Genomic DNA, 8,997 nt, shown 5'->3' on the forward strand with positions numbered 1-8,997 from the left:
CTCTCTATCTCTCTCCCTTCCTCTCTGTAAAAAATCAATAAAATATATATATAAAAAAAAAAAGTTTGAGGACCCATGGTCTAGGAGATCCGTCTGCCACCAGAATTACAATTCCCAGCATTCCTGGTGTTCCCCACGCTCTGGGCTTCCTCTTCCGGTCCTGGGGCTGCCACCAAAACTACTATTCCCAGCATTCCTGGTGCTCCCCACGATCTTGGTTTTCCCTTCCTGCTCTGTCTCCATCCCATGGCCTCCCACTCTGCCAAGCCCTCCAAGCTGCCAGCTCTACCTCTCCACTCTCCATCTGGTGACTTGGGGAGCCAATTTCCCCAAGCCGCTCCACTCTCCACCGGCTCTTTTGCTCTGCACCTGTATATGCAAATTAACCTGCCATTTTTGTTGAGTTAATTTGCATACCCACTCCTGATTGGCTGATGAGTGTAGCGGAGGGACAGTCAATTTACATGTTTCTCTTTTATTATATAGGATTGATTTGAGAGAGAGACAGAGAAACATCGATGTGAGAGAAACATCCATCAGTTGCCTCCCTGTATGCATCCTGACCAAGGATCAAACCCACAACCTAGGTATGTGCCCTCACTGGAATCGAACCTGCAACCATTTGGTGTATGAAATGATGCTCCAACCAACTGAGCCAGCCATCCAGGGTTGATTTGATTTTTAAATTATTAACTACAGTCTCCCATTCCCTCCATCATTCTCCCACCCAGAGGCTGGTCAGGCTGGTCATTGTTTGCCTTTCTCTCTTGGTGTAAAGTGAACTTGAACTTGAAAATCATGTTTTAACCCAGTGTGAACAGTTAGGAATGAAGACCAAGTACTTTGGAGCCACAGGACCTGGATTTGAATCCTAGCTGTGCCACTGCCAGCTGTGCGACTTTACTTTTCTGCCTCAGTTTTCTCATTTGTGAAATAGAGGTTTGTTTGTTTTTTATAATACCCACTTCACAGGGCTGTAGTGAGGATTAAATAAATTCTTATATGTAAAGCACCAGAACAGTGACTGGCACTGTTTTGTGTGTGTCTGTGTGTGTACATTTCTTAACATATATGCATTTTCTGAAATAAAATTACATCAAACTATTCATGGTATTTGGTAGCCTTTCTTTCAATGTGTAAATTATCACTTATTTGATACCATATTGTCAGTATGTTAAGTTGTTTCTCATTTTTCACTATTATTTAAAAAATACTGCCATTTGTGTTTATGCACTTAGATCTCTGGTAACTCGTCCAATTATTTGATTAGAATTCATACCTAGAAACTGGATCAGATGTTATGCTCATTTTTAAGGATTTGAATACATAATGCCAACTGCTCTCCTAAAAGTTGTACTAATTTAAATTTCAAACAACACAGCATAAAAGTGTTTATTTCTATAAATCCTTGCCAATCTTGAGTATGTTCATTCTATTCCATTTTTTCCCCACCAGATAAGTGAGTTTTATTGTTTTAATCTTTATTTATTTTTGTTACCAAAAAGGTTAAAAAATTTTGCTTATGTTTTTGGCCATTTTTATTTTTCTACTATGAATTTGTTGTTTATGTCCATTGTTAACATATGGATTCTTGTTTTCCTTATTGGTTTGCCAGAGCTCTTTATAAGTTAAAGTTGTTAACTTTTATTTAAAGTTTATCATTTGCCTGTTAGTTTGGTTAAATACCAAAGCATATCAGAGTATGTTTTTTCACCATTCAGACATTTTGCATGTATGTGTGAATGTGTGTGTATTAAAAACTCAAACCTAGCAATATTTTTATTATGACTTTTGTCCTGAGATTCATAGTTACAAAGATTTTTTCTACTGCTACCCATCAAATTATAATTTTCTTTTTAATTTTCTACTAAAATATTTAAAACTTTATGTTTACATTTTAAAATTGAATTTATGTCAAACTCATTTTGTAACTTGAATTTAAAAATATATGGTTTCTTCTTTAGGCTCAATGATTCTAGAAGTTTGTAATTATCCAAGTTGGTCAATTTTTTTGAACATTAATGTTCTCCTCCAAAAATATTTCCTGATTCTTAATGACCAATTAACTCACTAAATTTCCTAAGCCAGGTAAAGGGAAGCATTTGACATTGTTTGGGATAAAGACATGATTTAATTAAGTCAATGACACCTTTATACCTTTAGAATGTTTCAGAATTTGCTTTACATACTGTCCAAAAAAAGCAAAAACAAGTTCTATTACTTTAAAAATAAGTAATAAATTATCATGTTTTTCTGCTGAAAAATTTACATCTCCTAAGTTGCTTCTGATTCTCCATAAATCTCCTGCCAAGTTTATCAGTATTATGCAAACTCCCACTTCCATTGCACAATATTGGCAAACTTTCACCTTGTTATTTTCTCTAATCAGAATAGTGCATATAAAGAATAGATCAGAAGTGCTCGGCCAGGCCATCCCATTTCCTTCAGTGAACAGCTGACACTGGCATGGACTCAACTTCAAAGATGAGAGACATTACCCTAGGGGAGACAGCACCATGTTTATGAGTGAACAGTTAAGAAACTGTTTTTAAAGTTTCTGAAAGAATACCCCAAATCTGCTGAAAAATCCAGTCATCCATCTCTATTGTTAGACTAGTGGCCCGGTGCATGAAATTTGTGCAGGGGGTGGGGGGGCATTGTCCCTCAGCCTGGCCTGCACCCTCTCCAATCCAGGACCCCTTGGGGGATGTCCAACTGCCAGTTTAGACCTGATCCCCGGTAGTCAGACATCCCTCTCATAATCTGGGACTGCTGGCTCCCAACCACTCACCTGCCTGCCTGCCTGATTGCCCCAACCACTCTACCTGCCAGCCTGCTCACCCCCAACTGCCCCCTCCACCAGCCTGCTCACACCCAACTACCCTCCACCAGCCTGATAACCCCAAATGGCCCCCCTCAATGGCCTGATCACCCACAACTGCTGTCCCATCCTGGCCTGATCACCCACAACTGCCCTCCCCTCTTGGCCCCTAACTGCCTCTACCTTGGCCCAACCACCATGGCTTTGTCCAAAAGAATGTCCGGAAGGTCTCCTGGAAGGTATCCCAGTCTAATTAGCATATTACCCTTTTATTAGTATAGATAGAGGCCTGGTGCATGGGTGGGGGATGGCTGGTTTGCCCTGAAGGGTGTCCCAGATCAGGGTGGGGGTTCCCTTGGAGGCGGGGCAGCCTGGGTGAAGGGCCTGTGGTGGTTTGCAGGCCAGCCACACCCCCATTGAGCTGGGGTTCCCCACTGGGGATGGTGCCAGCCTGGGCAAGGGCTGGGGTAGTTTGCAGGTTAACCATGCCCTCATGGAGTGAGGGTCCCCACTGGGGGGTTGTGGGCAGCCTGGGTGAGGCACTGAGGGCTGTTTTCAGGCTGGCCACACCCCCTTCATGGTGGGGGTCCCTGCTGGGGTGCCTGGCTAGCCTGGGTAAGGGGCTGATGGCTGTTTGCAGGTTGGCCATGCCCCACCACGTAGACCCTCACCCCATGGGGGCGTGGCCAGCCTGGGTGAGGGGCTGAGGGCCATTTGCAGGCCCCTGCCTCGGCGGCCGGCCTGGGGGACCCAAGCCTTCTGCTCGCTCAGGTCGGCTCCATGGCCACTGCCCACAGGCTCCTCCTTTGGTGGTGGACCCAGGGAGGCGAGAAGCTTGGCTTCCTCCATCACTGGGGGCAACACAAGCCTCCTGCCTGCTCCAGCTGGCTCCGTGGCCGCTGTCATTTTTGTCCCGCTAATTTGCATATTCCTTCCTGATTAGCTGTGGGGCATGCAAAGGTATGGTTAATTTACATATTTGTCTATTATTAGTGTAGACTAGGGGCCCAGTGCATGAATCCGTGCACCTTAAAAGGAACTGTGGGTCGCTAGGCTGTGGTGGGCACAGGGGCGGGTGTCGGCCCATTCTCCGTGCTCCTGCCTGGCCCTCCCTCTGCGGCCCCCAGTCCCCTGTCTGCGCCAACAGCTCCGCTCCTGCCGCCGCCACTCCCACACACTGACGGCACTGGCCCCCCTCGCTCACCGCTGACAGCACGGAGCAATTGGGGACGGCACCAGCAGTGGGTGTGAGTGGGGTGGGTGCAAGCGGCAGCTGCTGCCCCGATTGCCCCTCAGGAACAGGGGGAGGTAGAGAATCCCTGAGGGGCGATTGGGGCCAGCACCGGGCACTGGCAGCGGGTGCAAGCAGGGCTGGCATTGGCAGCAGGTGCAAGCACCAGGTGGGACCATGGTGTGCAGGAGCAAAGAATTTTCAGTAACCACCAGAGGCTTGCCCTGATGACAGTGACTGGCACCCCACCTTGGTCTGGCACCCCCGCTCACCTGCTCCACCATCCCACCATGACTGATGCCTGCCATGTTCCGTGCTCTGCAGCCTACTGCCGATGCCCACCATGTTCCACGTGCACCCCCTGGTGGTCAGCACATGTCATAGTGATCGGTTGTTTGGTTGTTCTGCCATTTGCTCTATTTGCATATTAGGGTTTTATATATATAGATTGCTCAAGGTTCTGCAAGACATTATCAGAAACATGAGACATTTTGAATGCTATTCAAGGATGTGAACTGAGGCCTCCCTCCTTTTTTCAGATAAATATTAGTAAAATTAGTAATAAGGGATATAAGACAGCAGTGTCCCCCCTCATTTCACAGCCACGACTGAACTTTGAGTAAGAAATTTTGATTCTCTGGAAAGTACTATGTGTTCTTAATTTGCTCTTTCCTTTCGTGCTATTGGACACTTTCTGAAAACACATATTTTTTTCTGTTAAGAAAAGCCAGAAGTAAGTGACAACATATTTTTAATGAGTCCAAGTTGCACCAGTTTATATAAAAAGTACAAAATAACAGCAGCCGTTTCCCACATGCCTGGTATATGCCAAGCACTTTATACACTTGTATCTAATTGCCATAACACCTCATTAAGGTACATATTGTCACTGTTTCCCAGGTGAGGAAAGGAATCTCAGGAGGATTAAATAACTTGCCTAAATTACCAAAGGCAGGATTTGAACCCTTATCCCTCTCATTCCAGAGCTTTTGTTGTTTCCACTATTCGGGACTGACTTTCCCAGACTTGAGTTCCAAAATGCAACCAAGATTCATTTCTCTCTTTTCTCTGCTCTCAGGCAGGACAGGACAAGAGGAACGAGGACCTTATTGAGTTTTTAAATCTTGGAACAATGTTCATCCATTGATTCTGTTAATTTAATTTTTTGAGGTTCTATTAGATATAAGGAGTTAAATGTGTTAGTTGTGTCTTCTTTCAGTGGTCCATCTCACCCCCAGGGGAATTACATTCCAGGCTGTTTCCCTGGTCGTGGTCAGTGCCTTAGCCCACAGGGTGATCTTCCTTCTGCTTTCTTGTCATTCTAAAATCTGAGTCTCAAATCTACATAATTCCTTCTGTTAAGTATGGATTTTTGATCTACTATGATACATACTAAAATGCAAAGGTAAAAACCAATCTTATTGGTTCTCCAGATATTTCAATGAGTGAACAACTTAACATACATCCAAAAGAGACTTAGATGTTGAAAAGACTGTAATTCAGTATTTGTGAGGTATTCAGACTGCATCAAGCACTTACAACATACAAGCACTCACATGTCTTTCTACCCAAGAAGTGTCCATTCTCAAGGCATATGAGGTGGAAACCATGGACACATACAGTAGAAAGGAGGTTTTATAACAGAGGATCCTCTCTAGCAAATTATTGCATGACTTTAAATATAAATAATCTCTTAACAGTTTGAAACTTTAAAAAAAATGCAAAGCCCAGCTGGTGTGGCTCAATGGTTGAGCATGGACCTATGAACCAGGAGGTCCTGGTTCCATTCCCAGTCAGGGCTCATGCCCAGTAGGAGGTGTGCAGGAGGCAGCTGATGAATGATTCTGTCTCATCATTGATGTTTCTCTCTCTCTCCCTCTCCCTTCCTCTCTGAAATTAATAAAAATATTTTTTTAAGTGCAAAAATATTAAAAATATCAATTTTTTTTTTTTTTTTTCCCACTGGAGATGCTGGTACCAACATCATTTAATTTAAACATTTAGTCTCATGTCTGATACATAGTAGGCATTTGGTAAATATCTGTTAGAAAAGAAATGAATAATTAAAACACAACTTAGAGAGAGAGAAATATTGATGTGAAAGAGAAACATCTATCAGTTGCCTCCTATATGAACACTGACCATGAATTGAAGCTGCAACCTGGATATGTGTCCTGACCAGGAGTTGAACTGGCAACCTTTTGGTGCATGGGATGACCCTCAACCAACTGAGCCACACTAGCCAGGGCTGTTCAGCTAATTTTTTGACATAGATTGCCTTGAACTGCAAGAGTGGAAACAAAGTATAGAGAGGGAACGGAAAATGGCAGCCCAATAGGCCAGACCTGTCGTGCACCTCATCCCAGGGTCAGACTGGAATTACAACTAAATTGGAGAACGTTCACCTGGAATTACCAACTGAGCTCCAATGAGGAGGAGACTTATATCAAGGAAGGACAGAAAACACCTGGAGACATGTAAGAAGGGTGAGGTCTTGAAGGAGCTGACCCAGCTCCCAGAGGTGGCAGGCCAGCAGTCTGAGAGAGGAGGAGACTCCTGACTACAGGAGAGTTTGTTCCCTCAGACCCGTGGTCGGCAAACTGCGGCTTGCGAGCCACATGCGGCTCTTTGGCCCCTTGAGTGTGGCTCTTCCACAAAATACCACGTGCGGGTGCGCGTACAGTGCGGGTGCGCGTACAGTGCGATTGAAACTTCGTGGCCCATGCGCGGAAGTCGGTTTTCGGCCTGGGAGAGTCTATTTTGAAGAAGTACTGTTGATATTTGGCTCTGTTGACTAATGAGTTTGCCGACCACTGCTAGAGGCCTGGGCCCCAAGCTGGACTTCACAGCCCCGAGCACCAGAGCCAAGACCTGCGGCCCCCATAACACCCAGCGTGAAAGGCAGCATGGCTGCTGGCTGCAATGGAGCCTGGAGCCCATAGACTGGAGCTGGTTGGAGAGAAAGCCACAGATTTGGGTTGTTTTTGTTTTTATTTTTCTTCTCTAAATCCAGAGCCTAGGAGTTTTCATTTGCAACTACTCACCTGAGGCTTTGGTGCAAGGAGGGAGACATGGACTGAGGTGCCTGGGGAGAGGCTGGTGTGGGAAGCATTGCAGGGAGACTTGGTGGAACAGCAGCCAGGAACATTTGGTCATAGGCCCCCAAATTGAAAATGGCCATTTTTCCTGAGAGGAGCTAGCCGCTCCCAGCAGCCAGAGGGCAGGAAAAGAAAAAAAACCTGCCCTAGGTGATTCAGCCTGCCCACCCTCAGGTGCCTTGCATGCCACACCCTGCATTTTTAGCTTTTCAGAGGAAACAAAAGCAGAGGCCAAGCTCCAGGAGCCCTCAGTGACTGAATTAAGGGAGGGGCTGTCCACCCCACTATCCTGGGAACCAGATTGATATTTTCCACACACAGGAGAACTGATAAAAACTCCAGGTTCCCAGCCAATCCCATTGGTCTCTATACAAGGATCTCTGTCTAGCCAAAGGCAGAGTAATATTTTGGGCCACTTGCAGAGGACTAGCTCTGGGAAAGAGAAACACACCCACCATATTCCCTGAAAGCTAAACAGCACCTCCCCCACCTAAAACTTTTCAGAAGCAGACATTTGAGTGATTAAGACTGACACTGGCTAGCAGGCAAAGGCAGGCAGAGGTGGAGGCTGAGAAACCAGGGGAAGTGTGCTGACCCAGCCTTGGACCCCATGCTGATAACAAACCTACTTTAGAGGGCAGATTGGCCCCTCCTGCTAGCAACCAAGGCCTGTGGAGACAGACACAAGTGGTGGATTGGTGGATCAGTTAAGGGTTCAAGCAGGTTGCTGAAAGCCAAAAGACAGTGCCTGACAGTGGTTAACACCTAAGTACCTAAATGAAGCCCAGAATTGGCAGACAGAATAGAAGAGTGGGATCCAAAGTGAGCTCCCAAGGGGCATTAAACTCTGCTGAAATGAACACTATTTCACTTTTTTTTTTTTACTTTAAAAATTTTTTTCTTCATTTTTTTCTTTTCTCCTTTTTTCCCCCTTTTTTCTTCTCTTTTCTTTTTTGAGGTTTTCTCTTTCCTTTATTTTTTCCCTTTTTAAATTTATCTTCTTTATCTGTCTGCTTTATTGATTAGTTATTGTTCTAGTCTCTGTTGTCTCATCCATATATCTAATTTTCCTCTTCCCTTTTCCTATTCAATTGTTTTCTTTTTTTCACTATTAATTTTTTCTCTTTTTTCATTCTTTTTTCCTTTACTCCTGCTGTCTCATCTTTTTCTTTTTCTTATTTTAGGTCTATCTGCTTTCTCCTCTATTTTCATTTTTAAATTTTTTTTTGTCTTTTAATTTCTTTTCTCCATCCTTTATTTTAAACCATTTTCCTTCCCCTATTCCTCTAATTATTTATTCTTATTTACTTTATTTCAGCTCTGCATCTACATATTCTGCCCCCCTTTTCTTGGTGGTTTTTATTTGTGCTTCTTTTGTTTGCTTTGTTGTGTTTTCTCCTCACGTTTTTACTTTATTTTTTCTATCATTCTTGCTCTCCTTTCTCTTTTCTAATTCTCTCTTCTCTGGTGGTTCCGTTTGTTGATGCTGTAGGGGTCTTGTTTATGTTTTTGTTTTATTTCTTCTGTTTTGAGTTTTGTTTTGTTGTATTTTGTTCTGTTAGATCATCACCTCCACAACAACTGAGAGGAGATTCTATCCACAAATGGAAGAATAACAATAAAAACCCAATTACAACAGGAGAACCCAAATAACTCAAGTAAGGGGCTTTCCTAGAGCACCACGCCCAGGAGATCTAAGAGACTGCCCCACTGGGTCTCACAAAATACCTACATAAGTCCACTGCAAAAATGTGGGAGGCATAGCAGTTTTATCTAATACGTAGAAACAAATACAAAAGGACAACAAAACTGGGGAGACAAAGAAACAACTCCCAAATAAAAGAAAA

This window comes from Myotis yumanensis, unplaced genomic scaffold (genome assembly GCF_028538775.1).
Source record: "Myotis yumanensis isolate MYYU_CA2020_CCGP unplaced genomic scaffold, mMyoYum1.0.hap1 SCAF_3, whole genome shotgun sequence".
Classification (NCBI taxonomy): domain Eukaryota; kingdom Metazoa; phylum Chordata; class Mammalia; order Chiroptera; family Vespertilionidae; genus Myotis; species Myotis yumanensis.